Source organism: Jaculus jaculus, chromosome 6 (assembly GCF_020740685.1).
Source record: "Jaculus jaculus isolate mJacJac1 chromosome 6, mJacJac1.mat.Y.cur, whole genome shotgun sequence".
NCBI lineage: Eukaryota > Metazoa > Chordata > Mammalia > Rodentia > Dipodidae > Jaculus > Jaculus jaculus.
The window spans coordinates 73,732,581-73,757,581 of NC_059107.1; the positions used below are offsets into that span (position 1 = coordinate 73,732,581).

The 25,001-nt window shown below is 38.1% G+C and overlaps 1 non-coding gene across 1 annotated transcript; it reads right to left on the bottom strand.

Annotated features, from left to right (window-relative positions):
- Window positions 1–7,042: 7,042 nt before the first annotated feature.
- LOC123461795 lies at window positions 7,043–7,149 on the bottom strand. The gene has a single exon (XR_006637860.1). It is a non-coding gene; the product is annotated as a U6 spliceosomal RNA (small nuclear RNA).
- Between the last annotated feature and the right edge of the window lie 17,852 nt (window positions 7,150–25,001).

Sequence of the window (25,001 nt, forward strand, 5' to 3'; positions counted from 1 at the left end):
CACACACATGTTTTCAGAAGATTTAACACTCTTAAAAGCTAAATAAGATGTTCATTCAATCTATAAGTCAGTTTTTGAAATTACTATAGTTATATTTAACATACACAAAGAATAGAGGAGCTGGATTAAACTGTCATGATCTGATAAAAAAGTAGGCAGGTCTCAGAAAAAAGAGAGGGAATGAGCATGCAAAGGCCACTTGCCAATGCAAGTGATTTCCAAAACATTTTCAAATGTATGTTTGACTATGTGCATCTGGCTTTGCAAATAAGCAAATGGATGAGCCAAAAGAAGTATTTTTAACCTCTTCCAAATCAATTTTGATAGAGCTATATTGAATTCCAGATATACACAAAGTTTTATGACATAATCTATAATTATTCAAACCTTAACCAACTTTCTGTGGTACTTTGGTAAACTTGTTCAGTAAAGTATTAAGATTGATTGTTGGAGGAATTGGGGAATTACCTCTTAAATCACAACATATTTTTGTTTAGAATTTTTTTAAAAATTTTTATTAGCATTTTCCATGATTATAAAAAATATTCCATGGTAATTCCCTCTCTCCCCCTAGAAATTTTTAATTCTTTACAATGAGATAAATAGTTTAAAAGCGTGGAGCAGATAAAAAAAATAGGGGGAAAAAAGAGTAAATAGTTCCTCTGGGAGGTTTTTTTTTTTTTTTTTTTGAGGCAGGGTTTTAGATATAATAACCTTAGGAGAGAATTTAATATTAATGTGTCAGTTTTAATATTAAGATTTAGTTAAAAGGTTGACAAATATAGGAATATATTTAACTTGGTTGTGTACTCTAAATTCAGTATTTTTTTTTTTTTTTATTAAAAGGCCAGCCTGAGCCGCAAGCCTTTTTTTTTTTAAATTTACTTATTTGAGAGCGACAGACACAGAGAGAAAGACAGATAGGGGGAGAGAGAGAGAATGGGCGCTCCAGGGCTTCCAGCCTCTGCAAACGAACTCCAGACGCGTGCGCCCCCTTGTGCATCTGGCTAACGTGGGTCCTGGGGAACCAAGCATCGAACCAGGGTCCTTAGGCTTCACAGGCAAGCACTTAACCGCTAAGCCATCTCTCCAGCCCTAAATTCAGTATTTTATAACCATTATTATGACAAGATTATCATCAATGAGTTAAAGAAGTTTACAGCCTGAAAACCATTAGCATCCTGCTACCAGCCAAGGCCATACTTTGTTAGTCTGATGTAAGCCCTAGGCTAATAGTCATTTTATATCTCAAGAAGTCCGTAATCTGAGTAAGTACTTTAACTTTCTGTTTAAGCTTCTTCATCTATATACTTTATTCATACCTTCACCTACATACTTTCAATCCATGTAACCATTCTGTAATAATCTTTTCCATCAAACATTTAATATTCAACATTTGAAGTTTTCTTTCCAGCTTATCTCCTTAGTGAGTTCATTTCATAACTACCAGCAAAAACTTTTTTGTTTTTACCACAATACTTTTAATATGACCATTTTTTCCCTCCAAAGGCCTTTGAAATAATGTTTTAAAGAAAGATTTTTTTTTAATCAGATTTTTAAAAATTTATTAGTTTTCTTTTCAGCAAATGCAGGCAGTTTGGTACCATTGTTTAGGCTCATCCATAACCTACCCCCTCCCAATGGCCCCTCCTTGTTGAGGTAAATGGGTCATTCATTGTAGAGTTAGCCCACAATTATTGGGACGATAAATGTCTCTGCAAATCATGACCCAACATGTGACTGACATTCTTTCTGCCCCCTCTTCTGCAAAATTTCCCTGAGCCATGTTGGGTTCATTTTTGGTCTGCTTCAGTACTGAGGTGTTGGAGGCCTCTGAGGCTCTGGCTCTCTGATTTGGTAGGAGTTCATTTTTCTCTGTGTTGGCCAACTTCCCCTTTGTGCTGGTATCTGGTTCATCAGGAAAACATCACCCTTGCTTGTTTCGCCAATTTTCCTTAATTTCAGACGGGCCCATTTTGAAGTATGATGAGACAGCTCTCTCCTTAGGATCTGCATCTATCTGAAAAAGAGAAGCAGATTCTCCAATGTAGAGTAAGTTAGCACCCAGAAAATTGAAATAACACTTACTTTTTTAATAGAGAGTTTAATAGGTGTAGGCCCTCTTGTACCCCATGATTGATGGTAGCTTGATATTGGAGAGTGAGCTTGTGTTTGGATATGGTTCTGACTTGTTTCCCAGCTCCAGCTATGGGTCCTGTACCACTGAGGGGATCATATAGCCAAATCAAGAACAGTTGGTTCCCCACCATGGCTGTGTGCCACTATTGTACTTGTGTGGGCATCACATCAGGTTATTTGTTGCTAAGTAGGTTAGACCATGAGTTGCTTGGACAGATATTGGTCATTTTCCCCAGTCACCCATGTAGCACCTTCTGGCACTACGCACACTGACTGTCTGGGGACTGACTCTCTCCTGGCTTCCAGCCATGCCATTCCATTTTACAGGTCAGTTGCATATGGAGTCTTCAGCAATAGGGTCTTGCCACTGACCTTTGGTGGGTCATCAAGTACTCTGACAGGAATCTGTCATTCTTTTAGGAAACCTTATAGGTTTCTGTGATCAAAAGCTCATTGTGGATGATAGCCCCATGCTGGTAGTGTGGGTTACAGGTCAGTGCCCACTAAGAAAATGAGGAAAATAATAACTAATATACAAGAGTTAGAGAGGAGAGAGAGGGGGAGGGGGAGAGGGATGGAGGGAAGATGTAGAAGATTTAGGTTAGACTTGACCCTACCCTCTCATGTGTCTTGAGGTTCAGGTGTTTCCTGTAAGGGTCTAGTGAAGGTTCAGCCATTTGGTCTGCATTTTAGGAAGTCGAATTTTATGGTACCATTGCCGTTTGGGTCCAGATTCATGTTTCCCACCCCCTTGATGCCCTCTTCTCCCTCCCCATCCATCCTAGTGTCTAGTCTATGAGATGCTTGCTGGGTATGTAAAGTATCTTGGGAAGATTCAGGTTAGGTGTTGTAGATGAATGAGACTATGTGTCGATTTGTTTTCTGTGATTGGGTAAGTTCACTGAGAATGATCTGTTCAAAGTTCAACCATTTTTCCTCAAATTTCTTTGTGTCGTTTTTTCTTACTGCTGTATAGAATTCCATTGTGTAGATATACCACATCTTAGTTATCCATTCTTCTAGTGATGGACGTCTGGGTTGATTCCAGCTTTTAGCTATTATGAATTGAGCCACTACAAACATGGTTGAGCAAATCTCTCTGGCCTGTGGTTTGAAGTTTTAGAGTAGATTCCCAGTAAGGGTATAACTGGTTCTGTTGGTATCTCTATAGTTAGCTTTTTCAGGAGTCTCTATATTATTTTCCAAAGTGGTTATACCATCCTAGATTTCCACCAACAGTGAATGAGTGTTCCTTCTTCTCCACATCCTTGTCAGTATTTATTTTCATTTGATTTTTTGATGTTTGTATCCTCATTGGGGTAAGGTGGAATCTCATAGTTGTTTTAATTTGCATTTCTCTAATGATTAGGGATGATGAACATTTTCACAAGTGTGTGCTTGCCATTTGTATTTCTTCCTCTGTGAACTGCCTGTTCAGCTCTTTGCCCCATTTTATGAGTGGGGTGTTTGTCTTCTTATTGTTTACTTTTTGAGTTCTATGTAGATTCTAGAGATAAGGCCTCTGTCTGTTGGATAACCTGCAAATATTTTCTCCAATTCTGTGGGTAATCTATTGGCTTTGCTTATTATATGCTTGTCTGTAAAGAAACTCTTCAGCTTCATATGATCCCATTGGTTGAGTGACTTTTTGAGATCGGGAGCCCTTGAGGTTTTGTTCAGGAAGTCTTTTTCTATTCCTATATCATGGAAACTACTTCCTAAATTTTCTTCCAGTAGTATTCGAGTTCCTGGTCTTATGTTGAGGTCTTTGATCCATTTGGATTTGAGTGTAGTGCATGGTGAAATGTGTAGATCAAGTTTCAGTTTCATGCATGTGGTTATCCAGTTTGTCCAGCACCATTTGTTGAAGATGCTATCTTTTTTCTAGCCTACATTGTTCGGGCCTTTGTCAAATATCAAGTAGCTATAGTTGTTTGACCCAAAATCCAGGTCCTCAAGTCTATTCCATTGGTCTATACTCCTGTTTTTATGCCAGTACCATGCTGTTTTTATTACTATGGCTTTGTAGTATAGCTTTAGATCAGGCATGGTGATGCCACCAGAGGTATTTCTTTTGCTGAGGATATGTTTGGGTATGTGAGGCCTTCTGCTTTTCCATTGAAATTTGAGATCATTTTTTCTATGTCTGTGAAGAACACTGTAGGGATTTTAATTGGAATTGTGTTAAATCTATATATTGCCTTTGGTAGGATTGTCATCTTCCCAATGTTAATTCTGCCTATCCAGGAGCATGGGAGGTCTTTCCATCTTCTGAAGTCCTCCTCAATTTCTTTTCTGAGTGTTTTTATGTTTTCGTTGTATAGATCTTTAACTTTGTTGGTTAACATTATTCCAAGGTATTTTATTATTTTTTTTGTTGCTATTGAAAATGGGACTATGTCACTTATTTCTTTCTCTGTATCTTTGTCATTTGCATATAGAAAGGCTACTGATTTTTGTGCATTGATATTGTATCCTGCTACTTTGTTATAGGCGTTAATCACCTTCAGGACTTTTTGGATGGGGTCTCTCATGTCTCTTACATATACAATCATGTCATCAGCAAATAGAGCTAACTTAACTTCTTCCTTTCCAAATTGTATCCCTTTTATTTCCTTCTCCTGTCTTATTGCTTGAGCTAGGACTTCCAGAACTATATTGAAAAGCAGAGGTGAGAGAGGACATCCCTGTCTTGTTCCTGATCTTAATGGGAATTCCTCCAGTCTCTCTCCATTAAGTATATTTGGGCCTTTGGAGCTTTGTATATTGCCTTTATTATGTTAAGGTGTGAACTGGCCATGCCAATTCTCTCCAATGGTTTGATTATGAAGTGATGTTGTATCTTCTCAAAGGCCTTTTCTGCATCTATTGATTTTATGTTTTTATGTTTAAGTTTGTTTATGTGGTGTATTACATTGACAGATTTTCTTTTGTTGAACCACCCTTGTGTTCTTGGGATATATCCCACTTGGTGAAGGTGGATAATGCTTTTTATATGTTGTTGGGTTCGGTTTGTGAATATTTTGTTCAGGATCTTTGCATCTATGTTCATTAGGGAAATAGGCTGGTAGTTTTCTTTTCTTGTGGCATCTCTGCCTGGTTTTGGGATTAGGGTGTTACTAGCTTCATAGAAGGAGTTGGGTAGCTTTCCCTGTTCTTCAATTGTGTGGCACAGTTTTAGGAAGATTGGTTTGAGTTCTTCCATGAAGGTTTGATAAAATTCAGGTGAGAATTCATCTGGACCTGTACTCTTCTTTTGGGGGAGGTTTTTTATTGCTGTTTCAATCTCCATGAGTGTGATGGGTTCATTGAGGTGATTAATTTGCTCTGAGTTTAGCATTGGTAGATGGCATGTGTTCACGAATTTATCTATCTCCTCCACATTTTCCAGTTTTGTGGAGTAGAGGTTTTTGAAATAAGTCCTGATGACTGTTCCAATTTCACTTATGTCTGTTGTGATCTCTCCTTTTTCATTTTGAATTTTGTTAATTTGGAGCCTCTCCTTTTTTTGTTTGATCAAATTGGTCAGAGGTTTGTCAATCTTTTTTATTTTTTCAATGAACCAGCTCTTTGTTTTGTCAATTGCCTTAATTGTTTCCTTGGTTTCCAATTCATTAAATTCTGCTCTGATTTTAATTATTTCTTTCCTTCTGGAGCTCTTTGTGTTGGATTTTTCTTGTTTTTCCAGTTGCCTTTAGGTGGATGGCTAGGTTATTGATTTGGGATCTTTCTGTCTATTTTATGATGGTATTGAATGCTATGAATTTTCCCCTGAGAACTGCCTTCATTGTGTCCCATAAGTTTTGGTATGATGTGTTCTCTTTTTCATTCAATTCCAGGAATTTTTCAATTTCATTTTTTATTTCATCCACTATCCATTTATTGTTTAAGAGTGTGCTGTTCAGTTTCCAGGTGCAGTTGGGATTCTTGGATGGTCTTTTGTTGTTGATTTCTAGCAATACAGCATTGTGATCTGATATCATGCAGGGAATTATGTTGATTTTCCTAACTATGTGGAGGCAGTCTTTGTGACCCAGTATATGGTCTATTTTAGAGAATGTTCCATGGGCTGCTGAGAAGAATGTGTAGTCTGTGGATTTGGGATGGAAAGTTCTGTAGATGTCCATTATGTCTAAGTGTCCTATGGTTTTGTTGAGTTCTCTTACTTCCCTGTTGATTTTCTGCTTGGATGATCTGTCTATTACTGATAATGGTGTTTTGAAGTCCTCAGCTATGATGGTTTGGTGGTTATTTCTGTTTTATTGTCAAGTAGGTTTTGTTTTATGAACTGTGGTGCCCTTGTGTTTGGTGCATACAGATTTATGATTGTAATATCCTCTTGATGGATTGTTCCCTTGATAAGTAGGAAGTAGCCTTCTTTGTCTTTTTTGATTATTTTTGATTTGAAGTCTATTTTATCTGATATTAATATAGCTACATCTGCTTGCTTCTTATTCCCATTTGCTTGGAATATTGTTTTCCACCCTTTCACCCTGAGGAGGTTTCTGTCTTTAGGTGGGTTTCTTGAAGGCAGCAGATTGAGGGGTCTAGTTTTTTGATCCACCCTATTAGCTTGTGTCTCTTGATGGGAGAATTAAGGCCATTAATATTTAGGGTAATGACTGTGAGATTTGTAGTGGTAGATGTGTGTTGGTGTTTTCATGGAATTTGAATTTTTTTTTGTCTACTCTGGGTTTGGTTGCTGTGATCTGCTTCTTGTAGGCATTTGTGTTGGTTATTTGTTTCTTCTCTGTGGAGAATTTCCTGGAATACTTTCTGTAGGTTTGGTTTTGTGCTCATATAATTGTAAAGCTGAGTTTTGCCGTGGAAAGTTTTTCTTTTACCATCTATTATGAGGGAGACTTTTGCTGGGTAGAGTAGTTTGGGTTGGAAGCCATAGGTTAAAAATATGGAACACTTCACAAATTTGCATGTCATCCTTGCACAGGGGCCATGCTAATCTTCTCTGTATCTTTCCAATTTTAGTATATGTGCTGCTGAAGCGAGCACTAAAGATCAGGTTTGACTTATGCTATTTACACAGAATAAACATCGATTTTGGAACTTTGTTTTATACAACTTTCCTGAAACACATTTTTTCGAAAAATATGAAAGCAGTCTTAAATATTATTAGAAATTTTAGAAAATATTTTTACAATTTTAGTATCAAGTACTTTTAAGTTTAAATATAAATCTTGAGGCTGTCTGTTAGTAGATCCATATAAGCATAGAAAGATAAAGTAAATGTAAAACAGTTACAATTTTTTTTATAAGTGTAAAGCAGTTACAAATTTTTATAGAAGTCCCCATAGCCACTTGGCATTCATTCATCATCATGCTGGGGCCAGGATCCTGAGATTCCCTGTGCTTTCAGTTCCCCGGCTCTTCAAGGCAGGGAAGCTAAGAAACAGCCTCCCCCACCCCTAATTTCTAGGGAGAGTTTTGATTTTACCCTCAGAGCTATAAGGCAGCTTTTTAAACCTGCCATGTTATGACTCTGTAAGAGTAGGAGAATCTTGTATTTTTTCTTTCTATGTTCTTAATTGCTTTTAGTGTTTCTTCTAGGGGACACTCATTAGTAAAAGTTGGCTATGCCATATAGTACAGTTGGCTTGGTGGAAAACATCCCCCACAATGAAATGGTACTGCTCAGAACAGCAATCATTTTGCAATCTTAGGGCTGTAAGCCACATACATATTCACATACACGCATTCATTTCAGGTGTACTTTTTTTTGTTGTTGTTGTTCCAGGTAGGGTCTCACTCTAGCCAAGGGTGACATGGAATTCACTCTGTAGTCTCAGGGTGGCCTTGAACTCACAGTGATCCTCCTAACTCTGTCTCCCGAGTGCTGGGATTAAAACCACACCTGGTTTCAAGTGCAATTTTTATATAGACTTTACAAAACTATTTTCCCTTTACGTATTTATTCATTCATTCATTTATTCAGAAGTTATGCATTCTCATTTTAAATTTCCATTTGTTTATTACAACTCCAGAGGTTAAAATCAAACCTTATTGCCAGGCAGGGTGTCAGGAGAGGCTGAGGGAGCTGGAGGAACCATTGGGGCCAAGTCCTCTATGGCATCAGGTTGAAAAGCAAAGGGTGAGTATTAGTATAGGGAAGGGGTTGAGTGAGAGTTTGTTTCTGAGACCTTGGCTAGGACCTTGTGAGAATAGCAGGTAGAGCAGAGAGAAGGCTTTGCATATAGAGTGAAAAATAGGGTATTGTGGACCATTTGCTTTTATATTGGCAGAAGTTTGTTTTAATTCAGTGAGAATTTGGAAATCGAATGTATCATTTTCAGACCACTTGAACCCATTGTCCAGTTTATGAATATGGCCAGGCAGAGTTGCAGAAAAAGATAAGATGTCATCTGTCCAAGAGTCATAGACTCATAGAGGCTTTAAATTATTAAGGAGGCAGGGGGAAAAGGAAAACAAGGGTGAGAGAAAAATAAACCAGAGCTAAGCTGGGTTACACAGAACACCAATATGACCCCCAGGCCCATTAGAGTGAATGGGGCCTGCATCTCCCAGAGGCCTTACAGGTTGCAACTATTGGCTCTTTAGCCTGCTAGTGGGCAAGGAGGGCTACTGTGCTCCTGATGGTGAAAGCTGCTGGATGTGGAAGATGAGAGCTCATGAGAGAAAGGGAGAGGAGGGAGGGAGAAAGGTTGTCCTGAGATGGTGCAACTGAACCAAAAGGCACCCCTTAGGGTGCAGTAGACCAGAAAGAGAGACCCGAGGTGTCTAGTGTGTGTCTTTCTGGAGACTTGGAGTTGGGGCCTAGCCGCTGAGGGGTGTAGCCTGGCATGCCAGTATGGCTTCCATGAGGAGGGGTGAAACACAAGACAGGCCAACCTGGGAGAGGGACATTTATCTAGAAGGGAGGAGACAATGGAGAAAAGAACAGGGAGGCAACTTGTGGTGGGTATGAGATCCTGTATCAGGCAGAGATGGTTTGAGGCCTTCAGAGAGTCAAATGGCAGCTCAGTGGTCTGATCAGGGGAAAAGGAGGTCCGGCCACACAAGAGGGCAATCAGAAGCCTTCCTATCTGAGTCAGGGCACCACATGTAAGGTTCAGGAGTGACCAAGGACCATGGAGACCATTCTGAGGCAGAGATGGAAGTTTTTATTTGGGGGGAGAGGGAATATAAGCTGCCAGGACTGACTCTCAAGAATCAATCAGTCAGCTTGGGGTTACAGATAGTGGGCTGTTTAGGCTCTTCAGTTGGGGAAGGTGAAGAAGGGAAGGAATTTCTTTGCTGGGGCAGGAAATCTCTGTTCTTTACATTAGCCATAATGTGAGACCAGAAGTGACTTAGTGAGAGATGGGCAGGGGGGGGGGACAGTAAATCTAGTCTTGGAGCCTTATTAGGCAAGGGAGGAATAATGGCTAAACAATTTCTTGAGGAATGTGGATGACTCCTCTATTGCCCTGCTGTAACTCCCCTTTATCCTGGCAGTGCACACCTGTAATCTCACTTCTTGGGAAGCAGTTTTAGAAAGTGTGTGAGTTTGTATCCAACCTGGGCTACCTAGTGAGACTTTGTCTCAGAAACCAAAAATAAAAGCAAAAGACTGATAATAATTATTTGAACATTAGTAAAGGTATAAGAGAATTAAACTTCCTGTACAAGAAATGGTTTGAGGAAGAATTCATACATCTGCATTAAAAAAATAAATAGCAGTGCATAGTAACTGTCAATGCCCTACTCTTATGTTATAATTTATGCAGCAAATTCTTTCTGATTTCATATAAACATTTCTTTATTCCTTATAATTTTTTTATCAATATTGACTTTAAATTGACCTTTTTTGTTGCTTCTTATGCATGAAAAGATTCTTTCTTCTTCTACTGGTTTTTATTGTTTTCAGTGAGAAAGAAACTAACATTCATATTGTTTTCCCCTTTGATACACCATGTGTTATTAGTCTACATTTAGATATTTCAAGTTATTTTGGATTTTTGGTAATTGTGTGTGGAGAACGTTATTTGGGACATTTATGGAGTCTGAGCCCACTTTCTTTCCTGGAATAAAACCCAAGTTTTGATTTCTATATGACTGTGGATCAACCTCAGTCTCTATTTCATAAACTGTCTTTTCTTGAGGGGGGTTCATATTTTCTTCATCTCTCCTGATTCCTTCCAATGGTAACAGATAGGACAGGTATTTGATGTGTGCTAGAAGGTCGTTATATACTTTTCATTAATTTCATTTCTGTTTTGGTGTTTCCACCTAAGCAATTTGTGCCATTCTGTTTAGTGATCACCACCTCTTTTGATAGGTTAAAACTGTCCAAAATTGTTACAAAGGATAGGGTGTGCAAAGTAATTTAAGTTTAAACTTTTTATTTCATTCTTTATGTTTATTTTAATTGAATTAAATATACTTATTATACATTTTTATTTAAATATATTTAAATGCTTGGGCTTTTTTAAGTATTTTGTTTCATTTGTATTGTTTCTTTTCTATTTAGTCTTTCCCCACATTTTCTTACAGTCTATTTGTTGCAATTCTTTAATATATTTACTATCAGTCAGTCACCATACATCAAACCTATAATCCGAGCTCTTGGGAAACTGGTGAAAGAGAATTGCAAGTCCAAGGTTAGCATGGGCTACACACTGAGACCTTGTCTTAAGCAGCAGCAGCAACAACAAAACAAGAACAAAATTATGTCTGTATGTTTATCATATTCTTTATAAATCTCTTCAAACTTTTGCTAACACTGGGGTTATCTGCTGTCTGCCTCAATTGATTATCTCTTCTCCCTCACCATGGATACATTCCCTGCTATTTGTAGAAGTTAAATATTAAAAAAAAAAAACCTGCAACTGGAAAACTTACATTAAAAAAGACAAGAGATTGAAATTAATGATTTTGCAGCTGCTGTTTCATGTTAGTATGACTCATCATAATACCATGCATTCAAGCCCAGTCTACTCAGGTGCATATAGAATAGCTTTTAGAGTCTGAAGAGTTTGTTGGGTTGTATGTCTTGCATTAGTAAGTTGATGACACTCATCAAGGGTTTCAGAGGATTTAGGCAGACACAGCTTTTCTGAAAAGTTCTGTAATCTTATCAGGGTTTAAGGTAGTATTGGTTCACCTGCATGAGGACTTTCTGCATTTTACACTCAGCTTCCTCTCCTCTATTCCTCTGGTAATTTTGCTGGAAAGGCAGTGTGAAAATTATCATATCCAGATTCTAATTTTTTATAGTTGATTTTTTACTGACAACTTCCATAATTGCAGAAAATAACCCATGGTAATTCGTTCCCTCCCCTCACTTTCACCTTTGGAACTCCACTCTCCATCATATACCCTCCCATCTCAGTCTCTCTTTGATTTTGATGCCGTGGTCTTTTCCTCTTATTATGATGGTCTTATGTAGGTAGTGTCAGGCACTGTGAGGCCATGGATATCCAATCCATTTTGCATCTGGTGGAGCACATTATAAGGAGTCCTGCCATTCCTTTGGCTCTTACATTCTTTCCACCACCTCTTCTACAATGGACCCTGAGCCTTGGAAGGTGTGATAGAGATATTTCAGTGCTGAGCACTTCTCTGTCACTTCTCAGCACTATGGTGTCTTCTGAGTCATCCCAAGGTCACTGCCATCTGAAAAGAGATGATTCTCTAACCAAAAGTGAGAGTAGAATTAATATTTGGGTTTGAACATTAAGAGAAGTGCTTACCAGGCAGTTTGGTGGGCATAGTATATACATTTTGCCAGACAGAAGCAGATGCTACACGCTAGGGCACATGACTACCCCTGTTGTAGGTTTTCAGTATCAGGGATGTATTCTCTCCCATGGAGCAGGCCTCCAGTCCAATTAGAGAGGGGTTAGTTTCAACCATAACAGACATGCCACTCTTGAACCTGTTAGCTTGTTTGGCTTGACTGGCCATATTTAAGGCTTGCAGTTTTCACTGTTGACTATCTCCACTGGTCTACATGGGAGAAGTTTTCAGCTCAGCTCTAGTAGGATTTCTCAGTGAACTTGCAGCCCAAGTATGTGGAGTCTTCAGCAGTAGGGTCTTACTATCTATTCCTGGTGGGAAACCAAGAGTCTTGGCAATGGCCTGTAATGTTTAGGGGCCATCAGTGACCTCCCTGGCCAACAACTCACTGGAAGGTATTCCATCCCTGGCAGTGAAAATTTTCTAGTAAGAATCTATGGCTTCTTAGTGTTCCATTGTCCTAAAAGGTAGATGCTAATATTTTTATAGGTGATTTTCTGTCTTCCAAATTTACTCATATGACATAATCTGGTTCCACAGTTGCTGCAAGGTCCACCACCTGCCACGACCACTCTCCCCACATTATTCCCATACAAGTTCCTGGACACTAAAAAGAGATATTTTGATTCACTATTCAGGGACCATCCCTCTCTATAATTGATCTCATCAAAACACACCTGTGTCCAGTACTCTTCAAAAGCCTTATACATTTGCCAATTTCGGGGTACTTTCTTCATGTTGATCCTCTGGAATCACAGTTTTTTCATGTGCTTTTACCTCCTAATTGCAAATGGAAATCCAATTAACCTTTTCTAATAACACAAAAGTAACTTTTATTAACACATTCCAAATGTAGCTTGTAATGCTTTATGTAATATTTGAGGTGACATTTCCATATATTTTGCTCTATTAACTTGCTCATCTCTTAGACTTCCTCAGTAATAGTAACAGGGACCGCTCCACCATGCTACATGCAATTAAGATAGCCTTCACTGTGACTCTTGGGTTTGAGCCATCATTAGCAAATACCTGTGAATTGACTTTGGCCTCATCTGAAAATGGTGGTAGTAGTAATAACAGTAGCATCTTATTTGTTTTACTGTTATGGGACTGAATAAATTAATGAATATAAAACATACATATGTGGAGTATTTTTAAGCCTCCAGTAGTAAATCTTTTTATTGCTCTAAATTACTGCAAATGTCTTGTATTTTCTCATCCTTGTGACCTTACTGATGCTCCTTCTTTTCACTCTCAAATTATCTAATGATAATTTAGATGTGTTCTACTGGATTTTCTACTATAAAACAAAGAATTATTTTATACCTCAAAGAGCCACCAACTCAACCATTATTTAATTAATCTAACTGAGATAAGGAACTAACAAAATATTTCAATTATATTTATACATAGCTGCCTTATTTTGGTTACAACTCTGATTCAATGGCCATATGATGATTTAATAAATTAACCAAGTCTTCAGTGATAATAGTCAATGATAACTGATTTTAGTTAATTATTTTAAAAAGAAATGTACTTGAACTCCTACACTTAATTAAGATAACTATACTGAAATGGCAATGTTGCTTTATTTACAAATGGGAAAAACACAGAATATGACAATATCATGTTTCTTTTTTCCAGTAAATATTTTTGTGCCTTTGTGAACAAATTAAGAGCCCAATAATCATGAGTGTTTATTCTGGGGTCATCTATTCCATTGGTCTATGTGTCTGCTTTTGTGCCAGTGCCATGATGTTTTTGCCATTATAGAATTGTGATAATTCCAGCAGTATTCTTCCTACTTAGTTTTGCTTTTGTTGTGCTTGGTATTTTGTGTTTCCATATGGACTATTGCATTGTTTTTTTCCTCTAGTTTTAGGAAGAATGACATTGGAACTGTGGTAGAGATTACAATGAATCTGTAGATTACTTTTAGTAATATAGCCATCTTAATAATATTTATTCTGCCTATCCAGGAGCTTGGAAGATCTCTCTAACATATGGCATCTTTTGTTTCTTTGTCCAATGTCTTAAATTTTTTAGAGGTCATTCTAGAGGAATAGAACCACTACACTGTGTATATATTATAAAAGAACATTAAATAATTTGCCATACATGAAAGAGGCTGAGTATTCCTACAGTAACTGAAAGCACACTAGAGAGGCTGAGGTAGATTCTAGTAGCTGCTCAGTCCATAAAGCTGGGAGCCTCAGCAGTCACATTCTGGTACAAAAGGCTTTGAAGATTCCTGTAAAGTTTCTGTTCTTCAGACCATTTTGGAACACCGGAGAATCTGGAGTCTAATGTCAGTAGAATGTAGTAGCAGCAGAGCACCAATAAGACAGCAAGCAGCCACCACAGGCAGGCAGGCAGGAAAACAATACTGTGTTTTCCTCTGATCTTTATGTCTGGGCTACCAATTGGAAGATGCTGCCTATTGTGGGGCAGGATCTTATCCTGTCAGCTAATACTTTCTAGAAATGCCCTTGCAGATGGTCCTAGAGTGCATCTCTTAGTTGATTTTAGATCCACACAAGTTGGCAATCAAGAATATCCATCCCGTCCAGAATGGGACCTAATCTGAGTGACATTTGTGGATGAGAATTGTAGATATGGGACTGAGCCGAGTTTTTAAGAAAATGTCTAAGCGGGGGTCAGTGAGATCAGAAGTAGCATGTGGCTTTACACTTCTTAAGAAGAAACTTCAGAAAAAGGGGACAAAAGGAGAGATGTCAGCAGAAACATTCAGCTAATGGATGGTAAATTTGATTTGACTTTACCTTCAACTGTCTGTTAGTGGATCAATAAAGACTTGGACAGTGTCTTTAAAAAAAAAAAAAAAAAAGAATAGTCATCAGTGGGTTGGAGAGATGGCTCAATGTTTAAGGTGCTTGCCTGAGAAGCCTAAAGAATCAGGTTTGATTCCCTAGTACCTACATAAGTCAGATGCACAAAATGGTGCATGCATCTGGAAATGGCTTGCATTGGCTAGATGTTCCAACAGATCCAGTTATACACTTACTGGGCATCTACCCTAAAACCTTCAAACCACAGGCCAAAGAGATTTGCTCAACCATGTTTGTAGCAGCTCAATTCGTAATAGCGAAAAGCTGGAATCAACACAGATGTCCATCACTAGAAGAATGGATAACAAAGATGTGGTATATCTACACAATGGAAAAACGAAAAAACGACACAAAGAAATTTGAGGAAAAATGGTTGAACCTGGAACAGATCATTCTCAGTGAACTTACCCAATCACAGAAAAAAAAAAAATCGACACATAGTCTCACTCATCTACAACACCTAACCTGAATCTACCCAAGATACCTTACATATCCAGCAAGCACCTCATGGACTAGACAATAGGATGGATGGGGAGGGCGGGGAGGGCATTGAAGGGTGGAAAACAGTAATCTGGACCCAAACGGCAATGGTACCATAAAATTCTACTTCCTAAAAGACAGACCAAATGGCTGAACCTTCACTAGACCCTTACAGGAAACACCTGAACCACAAGACACTGGAGAGGGTAGGATCAAGACTAACCTAAATCTTCTACATATTCCCTCCCTCCCTCTCCCCCTTTCCCCTCTATCTCCCTTCTCTCTAACTGTTGTATATTAGTTATGTTTTTCCTCAATTTCTTAGTGGGCACTAACCTGTAACCCCCACTTCCAGCTCGGGGCTAACATCCACAATGAGCTTTTGATCAGAGAAACCTACAAGGTTTCCCAAAGCAATGACAGACTTCTGTCAGAGTACTTGATGACCCACCAAAGGCCAGTGGTAAGACCCTATGGCTGAAGACTCCATACACAGCTGACACGTAAAATGGAATGACATGGCTGGAAGCCAGGAGAGAGTCAGTCCCCAGACAGTGAGCGTGTTTAGTGCCAGAAGGTGCTACATGGGCGACTGGGTGAAATGACCAATATCTGTCCAAGCAACTCATGGTCTAACCTACTTAGCAACAAATAACCTGATGTGATGCCCACACAAGTACAATAGTGGCACACAGCCATGGTGAGGAACCAACTGCTTTTGATTTGTCTAACTGATCCCCTCAGTGGTACGAGACCCATAGCTGGAACTGGGAAACAAGTCAGAACCATACCCAAACACAAGCCCAATCTCCAATATCAAGCTACCATCAATCATGGGGTACAAGAGGGCCTATACCTATAAAACTGTCTATCAAAAAAGTAAGTGTTATCTCAATTTTCCGGGTGCTAACTTACTCTTCGTTGGAGAATCTGCTTCTCTTTTTCAGATAGATGCAGATCCTAAGGAGAGAGCTGCCCCAACATACCTCAAAAGGGGCCCAACTGAAACTAAGGACAATTGGCGAAACAAGTAAGGGTGATGTTTTCCTGTGAACTGGATACCAGCACAAAGGGGAAGGAGACCAACACAGAGAAAAATCAACTCCTACCAAATCAGAGAGCCAGAGCCTCAGAGGCCCCCAACACCGTATTACTGAAGCAGACCAAAAATGAACCCAACATGGCTCAGGGAAATTTTGCGGAAGAGGGGGCAGAAAGAATGTCAGAGTCACATGTTGGGTCATGATTTGCAGAGACATTTATCATACCAATAACTGTGGGCTAACTCCACAATGCAAGACCCATTTACATCAATAAGGAGGGGCCATTGGGAGGGGGTAGGTTATGGATGAGCCTAAACAATGGTACCAAACTGCCTGTGTTTGCTGAAAAGTAAACTAATGAATTAAATTAAAAAAAATATTTGGACAGTGTCTTCTTCCTAAAAAAAAAGAAAAAAGAAAAAGAATTGTCATCAGTGGGTTGGAGAGATGGCTCAATGTTCAAGGTGCTTGCCTGAGAAGCCTAAAGAACCAGGTCTGATTCCCTAGTACCTACATAGGTCAGACGCACAAAATGGTGCATGCATCTGGAAATGGCTTGCATTGGCTAGATGTTCTGGGACACCTGTTCTCTCTCTCTCTGTTTCTCTCTCTATCTGCCTCTGTCCCTCAAAATAAATAAATAAAATATAAAAAAGACCAGCCACCACTGTCCAATTTACCAATATTCACCTTTATGAATTGTGCTTGTGGTGTCATAGGCATGAAAATTTTACTATATCATATCATATCGATTTTCATTAATGCTGTTTTCACAACTTTTTATCATTCTAGGTTTTATGTTTATTTGTGGAATCTATTTTGAATGTTTTTGTATACTAATGTAATGGACACATTGGAGATCTTAATTTTTTTGTGGGCTGTACATGTCTTGTGTGCCTGTTTTCTTAGTAATATTTCTGAAAATGATTATCCTATGTTTACTGAAATTACCTTTGACTTTTATAACAATATATAATTTAATATGGATGTATTCATTTCTATATTCATTATTTGATTCACATATTTTCTACTTTAATATATATTTCCACCTTGCCTTCACTAACATAGATTTACAGAATGTCCAAATGAATCTTAGTATGAACTCATCAATTAAAAAATAAAAGTCTGCTGGAACACTTGCCTTGCATTTGTGAGGCCCTAGAGTTTATTTTTAGCACTGTAAAATAAGCAAACAAGGACTAAAAAATCATCAAGATGTTACTCAGTACTCTAGTCACTTCTTTCCAGCACATGATACCTTCTGAGTCATCCCAAGGTCATTGCACAACACAATCATAAGAGAGGAAAAGATCATGACATCAAAATAAAAGAGAGACTGATTGAGATGGGGAGGGGATATGATGGAGAATGGAATTTTAAAGTGGAAAGTTGGGGGGAAGGGTATTACCATGGGATATTTTTTTATAATCATGGTAAATGTTAATAAAAATTGAGAAAAAATTTATTAAAAAACTGTCCACTTGGATTCTGAGTAACTGTAGATTAGTTTGGGGAGAATATGCATATTAAAATTATTGGGTGTAGGGCTGGGAACATGGCTCAATAATTAAAGGTGCTTGCTTGTAAAGACACAAAACTTTCAGTTTCAAGAGATCCTGCATGCCCATACACACATTTGCAAATAAATAAAAAACTTTAAAAATATTCTTATTAAAGTTTTTTATTTATTTATTTATTTATTTATTTATTTATTTATTTATTTATTTGGGAGAGAGAGAAAGGCAGATAGAGAGGGAATGGGCATTCCTGGGCCTCCTGCCACTGTGAAGGAACTCCAGAACTCTAGACACATGCCCCACTTTGTGCATCTGGCTTTATGTGGTTCTAGGGAATGGAACCCAGGCCACCAGGCTTTGAAAGCAAGTGTTTTTAAGTACTGAGTCATCTCTCCAGCCCCAAATTATTGAGTCTTTTTTCCCATACACCTATCCTTTATTTTGGACTTCATCTCAGCAATGTTGTATAGCTTCCATGGAAGAAGTCTTACACATATTTTGTAAGATATAAGTGTAAATATTTTCAGTAATATTTCCCAAAATATTAAATTCTGATTTTATTGTTTATTATTAGAAATCAATAGTTTTATTTTTTGTGTGTCCTGAACCCATGTCTTACAGTCTGACTAAATACATGTTGAATAGATTGGACATTTGCACTGTTTGTTTTCAAGTTTAAAAATCTTGCAAGTGGAAGTCATCTTTAGGCCTTAATGTGGATAAGTGCAGCAGGTGAGGGAAGGCATGAAACCACAAGGAGGAAGCACGCAGCATTCCTTTGATTTTTACCCCTAGCATCTGCCACATGGCCACACTAATGATTACATGTCTTCCAGAGCTTCAGGTTTTCCCTGACCAACCGAGTGCCATTTCTTTTTGAAGAAGGAAGGAAATGAGCTCCCCCAGGAGGCGAGAATGTAACCTACAACCCAGCATCTTAATTTTCTATTTTCATTTTGGGATGCAGTTGTTCCATGAGCATATTGATATTAATTGTGATTTTTGCCATTTGTCCCCAGGGTAGTTTAATCATTCTCCAACCCATGATCAATATTGGGATACTGTGGAAGGTTTTCCCACAGGAAAATAGTCACATATTTAAACACTGGTCTTTATATTTTATGATACTTCAGTTAGCACACAATCTCATGGTCTTTATTATATATTTCATTGGTACAAGCCATTTCAATTTGTTTTATTCACCCATCCCCTCCCCTGTATCACCACACCTTACTGATTCCCTTCCTAGCCCCAAAGTGTCTGTTCTACTGTCATGTTACTTGCACCCTGTTATCCACTTCCCCCCATTCTGTTTGCATGTCCTCATACACAGCACAGACACATAAACCTATAACCTGAAATTAAGGTTCTTCATATGAGGATTTTTTCTACTGTTTGTCTTCTAACTTGATCATATTTCACTTTAGGCTAAATATACATCATTTTCTCAGTTACTTCTCCAAACTCATCCATAATCTTGGACCAATGATAGGTTCTAAAAAGATGTTATCCCAACACACTGAAAATACATTTCTTAATAGCATCCCTTACTAAACTCTTGTTTAAAAATTCCTCTATTTAAGGTTAGAGAGATGGCTTAGCAGTTAAGACACTTGCTTGCAAAGCCAAAGGACCCAGGTTCAATTCCTCAGGACCAAGTAAGCAAGATGCACAAGGTGGCACATGTGTCTGAAGTTCATTGGCAGGGCTGGAGGCCCTAGTACACCCATTCTTTGCCTCTCTTCCTCTCCCTTCCTCTCTCTTATTCTCTCTCTCAAATAAATACATAAATAAATTTTAATTCCTCTATTTAAAATATGAGATGTATATTTGAAATATATTCTAAAATATAAATCAGCTTAGAATACATGGAATTAATCTTCAAAAACATTAAGTTGGTATAACAAATGGAAGAATAAATAGTTGATGGTAAAGAGTTACAAAAGGAATTATTTTATATTTACTGAGAATTTTTAGGCTCATATTTATGACATTGTTGTTTGATTCTACTGGCTTCTATTTTCACTAAAATTTTTACAAACATGATAGTTGCTTCAATGTAAAAATTCATTGGTGAAGAACAAGAAAGTTGGATGTGGTTTGTAGTCCTCTAATTCTAGCACTCAGGATGTGAAAGCAGGAGAAGTGTGATACCAGGGCTATCTGGACACTCAGTGAGACTGTTTAGAAAAGACCAAGAAGAAAACGAGAAGGAGGATGGGAAGGGAGATGCCTAGCTTCCTAACAGGTCGGTTATGACTGGAACATAGCCTTTAACAATAAACCACACAGATCTGCCTACAGTGATCTATGTCATTAAATTTGCCTGCTTTGCTAAGAATTTTTTAGTGCATTCACAGACGTGAATGAGTCTGGGGAAACACCAGAGGGAGCTGCAGTGAATAATGCATGAAGCAAGGCTGACCTCCATTTAGCAAGAGAGAAACTGAAGTTCAGATTCTAAAGGTCACTTCAAAGGCAAGACCTAATGCTGATTAAAGTCTCTTCAGAAGACCAGAAGCTTTTAAGAAAATTATAAATATTTCTTCTCTCCATGACTCTGAGACCAGACATAAAATCTTTCTCATTCATATTCTGTTGGTAATGAGTGACAAATGAAACTTATTTAATTTCAGTTGTCATAGTCTACATTTTAGGCCTCAAAGCAAAAATAATACCAGGTTTCCTATTGAATGAAAAAGAAGATTTTAACATATACTTGGTTCAAATTTGGATGCCTATTTATTAGCTGTATGATCTTGGCTGTGATTTGTATCTTTGCTGAGGCTACTTGTATCATCGGAAAAAGTGATTACAAAAGACCTTGGTTAAAACTTGTGTGTGTACAATCATTTTTAACCAAAAGGGTATTTTTTGAAAGCAAGCATGGTGCTATGTGTGAAGGCACAGAATTAACCTTGAACCAGTCAGTAACTCCACTGGCTTTTCTAAAAGGGAGTTGTAACTCACACAAAATAATAAAATTTTATTAGCTAGGAAATGTGCCAATATGGACAGAGACATAATTTTAAATTGAGGTTTTCATCATTGCCATATCTTATGGCCAATCTACTCAACTGACTTTTCTGCCAAATGTATTGCACTGGGTAGAAAGCAAACAACATTTGGAATACCCTGAAATGGATTTTGAAAACCCTTGGCCACACCTATTTCTAAATCTGTCATTATGGTTCAGAGAGTCAATTGAAATTCTTTCTTTCTTTTATTTTTTTTTTTACTGCGAATTATCCAAACATCACCTAAGTGTTTATGAAGCAATTTGCGTTTTCCAGATAACATGCATAACTATTCCAGGAAGTTCTAGATTTGTCAAATCCAACTTTGGCATGAATCATTCACACACACACACACACACGTTTGCTCACACTACTTAATAGGAATTCTCAGATTCCTACAAACCACTGTGAGATAATATATTTCTTTCAGTTATTTCTTTGTCATTGATAGTGAAAGTAAGGTATAGTGAGGTAAAGATGATAGACCTTATTAGTAAGGAATGAACCCTAACCATGTGACCCCAGTGGACCACATTTGCCTACAGGTACCATTGTGGTTGTCATCCCATATTAGAGGATAACTTCTTGACATCAGCCACTGGTTCAAAGTCACCATGCCCCCATAAGAGGCCAGATTCTTTCTTTCCTTTTGTGTCAAGATGAGTAACAGGCACCAATTTGGTATCTAAAGGGAGCTAGCCTAAGCAGGTGGACATGTGCATCATGGAAGCAGAAGGCACCTGTGTTTTCATGCATGCCACAACCTGAAGTGGTAACACTTGTGTCAGTCAGTGTGATCATCTGTGACACCACAAATGAGGCATTTGGTATTAGTCAGGGTTCTCCAGAGGAACAGAATCAATAGAATGAATTGTATTCAAAGGGAATTTATTGGATTATTTACGACAGTCCAACAATAGTAAATTACAGGCCTGAGAGTCAAGGAACCTGGTAGCTGCTCAGTTCAAGAGGCTGGATGCCTCCTCAGTCCCAATCTGACACTGAAGGCTTGGAGGTGTATTGGAGAGATGCTGCTCGTCAGTCCACACTGGTCTTCAGTCCACACTGGAAAGCAGCAAGCAGCACCAGAAGCCAGGTAGGAGGGGAGAAGAATACTTTTCTTCTCAGTTTCTTTTGATAAAGCCTCCCCTCTGACGGGAGCTGCCCACTCTGGGGGAAGGATTCCTCCTTTAGTTAATCCTTCCTGGAAACAACCTCAGAGACCCACTTATGAGAAATGCCTGTGGATTCCTAAACAGATCAAGTTGACAACAAACTTAACCATCACACACTCTTCTCTCACAATTCTGGAGCCTGACATCTGATATTAAAATTTTGACAGGGCTGTTTTCCTCTAAGGCATTGCCACTTGGCTTCTAGATGGCATGTTCTCCCTATGTTCCATCACATGGATGTCCTTTTGTATGTATCTATTTTTTGATCCTCTATTAAGTATACCAATCAGATTGGATTTGGACCACTTGAATGGCTTCCTCTTGGGTTCATTTCCTATTTAAAGATCCCATATCTACATAAACTCACATTCTTTTTCTGTGTACATGTACATGCATATACCTATGTGTGTGACTATGTATATGAGTGCACAAATGTATGTGGTTTTGCGTGTGTGTGTGTCTGTGTGTGTGTATATAGGCCAGAGATTAATGTCATGTGTCTTCCTCAGTCACGGTCCACCTTGATTTCTGAGACAGCATTTCTCCATTAACCTGGAGTTTATTAATTCAGCTAGCTAGTGACTCTTGGGTTTTCTTTTGTTTCCACCCACAGCGCTGGGATTATAGGTGTGCCACCATGCCTGCTGGGTGGGTTCTGGCGGTTGAAACTCAGGTCTATATACTTGTAAAAGTGATCACTTTTGCAACTAAGTCATCTATCCTGCACATATAGTCACATCCTGAGGTACTGGAGGCTAAGAGTTCAACATAAAAACATTGGGGACAGAGGAATACATTGGTCCATGACAGTAGCAGTTACTAAAAAAATATGTTAGTCAGATGATCTGATCTGCACGGGGAAATAGGATCTTTCTTTGCTACCAAAACTCATGATTTCCAAGTTATAACCAGTTGCCTATAGTAATAAACAGATAAGCTAGTTTTATCATCACATGTAGCAAAATTCTGATTATAGCACAATCATTAATTTATTTTTCATGTGCAAATAAAAATACCAATAATATGTGTTACCATATATGTTCTGTTGCTATAACAGAATACCTGAGGCTTCATAACTTATATAAAAAGTACTTCAACCACACATGGTGGTGCATGACTTTAATCCCAGCATTCAGGAGGCAGAGGTAGGAAGATCGGTGTGTGTTCGAGGCCAGCTTGAGACTTCACAGTGAATTCCAGGTCAGTCTGGGCTAGATCAAGACCCTACTTAAATTCATTACTAGAAGTGGAAAGACAGTGGTCTATGTGAAAGATACAAAACAAGCCTTGCTTTATAACAATTTTATGTTGTAATTAACAAAGAATCATAAGAGAGAGTTGACTAATTCCTGAAAGCAGGTACTAATGTACTCATCAAAGCTTGGCATCTATCATTCAAATATTTCTTACCATGTTGAAGCTCCCAAGACTGCCACTCAAGATTTAAACCTCAATATGAGTTTTGTTATGAGCAAATCACACTCAAACCAAAGCAGTGTGGTAGCTTGCCTCTCCTATCTCTCTCTCTCTCTCTCTCTTTATTACAAAACCACTTATTGTAAAATAATCATTCTTATTTCATTGGCTTATATAAGTGAGTAATAGATTGTAGAACTTTATTTCACTATTGGTGAAGCCATTATAGTCATTATATATTTTAGGGTAATAACTTATGTCAATAATGCATTGCAAAAGGCATAAAACATTTCCACCTTGAAAAAGATCCAGAAAACATCAGAGAAACACGAAGAAAAACACAGGCACTAAAGAGTCCCTGAAAGCAGGTATTAAGAGACCCAATGATATGTAATGTTCCCTTGTAATTCCATGCTTTGAATTGTCAGTTCTACACAACTGGAGCACATACATAAGAGCTTGTTTCTTTCTCCTGGATCTTCTCATCCCGAGAATAACATACATGAATGAATAACTTCTACAGAACAAATGGGTACTTATATGCATGGAAAAGATGGTTATACAAATAAACCTTGACATGAATAAATCTGTTGTCACCTTGGTGGAAGTGAGCATCTGCTAATGGTGAAATATGTTAATAGAATGCATTTAGAATGACTGGATCACTCTGAGCACTGGCACACCAGTGACAGACCCTTAAGCCCTAGGCAAGTGGCATGAATTTATGTAACAATGACAACTAAGCATGGTTGCATTTTCATCTGCCTTTCTAATAATTGCTTCATGTGTACTAAAAGCTTTCTAATACATGTTGTGAGTTTGTGTCATTTTTAAGAGCTACACATTTTCTATATAGTGGCCTGTTCTCAAAATTTCAGAATTTTTTTCAGACTGAGCATATTTATATCAGAGATGTAAACAAAAATAAAGACTGAATTTTTATTCATAGTATATGTGGTGTGTATGCATGTGTATATGCAAATACATCCACTGGCACAGAGGTGAGAAGAGAGTGTTGGCTTTGCTCCCTTTGTAGCTCATGCCATTATCCTTCTATGTTCCTTGAGAAGGAGCTTTTAGATCTAAAAATAGGGCCACAGTTTTTTTCAGTGATTCTCCAGTCCCTGCTCCATACTGGACTGAGGCTACAGGTATGCCTAGTCACAGCCAGAAGTTTACATGGGTCCTGGGGAATTGAACTCAGGGTGTCTCAGGCCCTCTTATGCCCTCATACGTATGACAATTTATTTGCTGAGCTACTTCTCAGCCCAATGTCTTTTTTATTTTTGAGGAGAAGCCTCAGAGAACAATTAAATGGGCTATATTATTTAAAATGAAGGTTTGGAAAATTGAAGGAATAAATAGCAAAACATTAAATCAATACCTTTGCAGAGGTAGTGGTGGTTGTAGGGCAAAACACTATTATTAATGGTAATTAAGGAATAAATAAGATTGGAAAATGCAATCTATGAAAGTATAAAATAGGACATATAGGAGATCAAGTAATTGATAGAGCAAGAGTAGATAATATGTTTTTTTTAAAATTGAAGATATGATGAGGTGAACAGTTAATGCAACATTTGCTTACATAGTTAGTCACCTCTAAAATAAG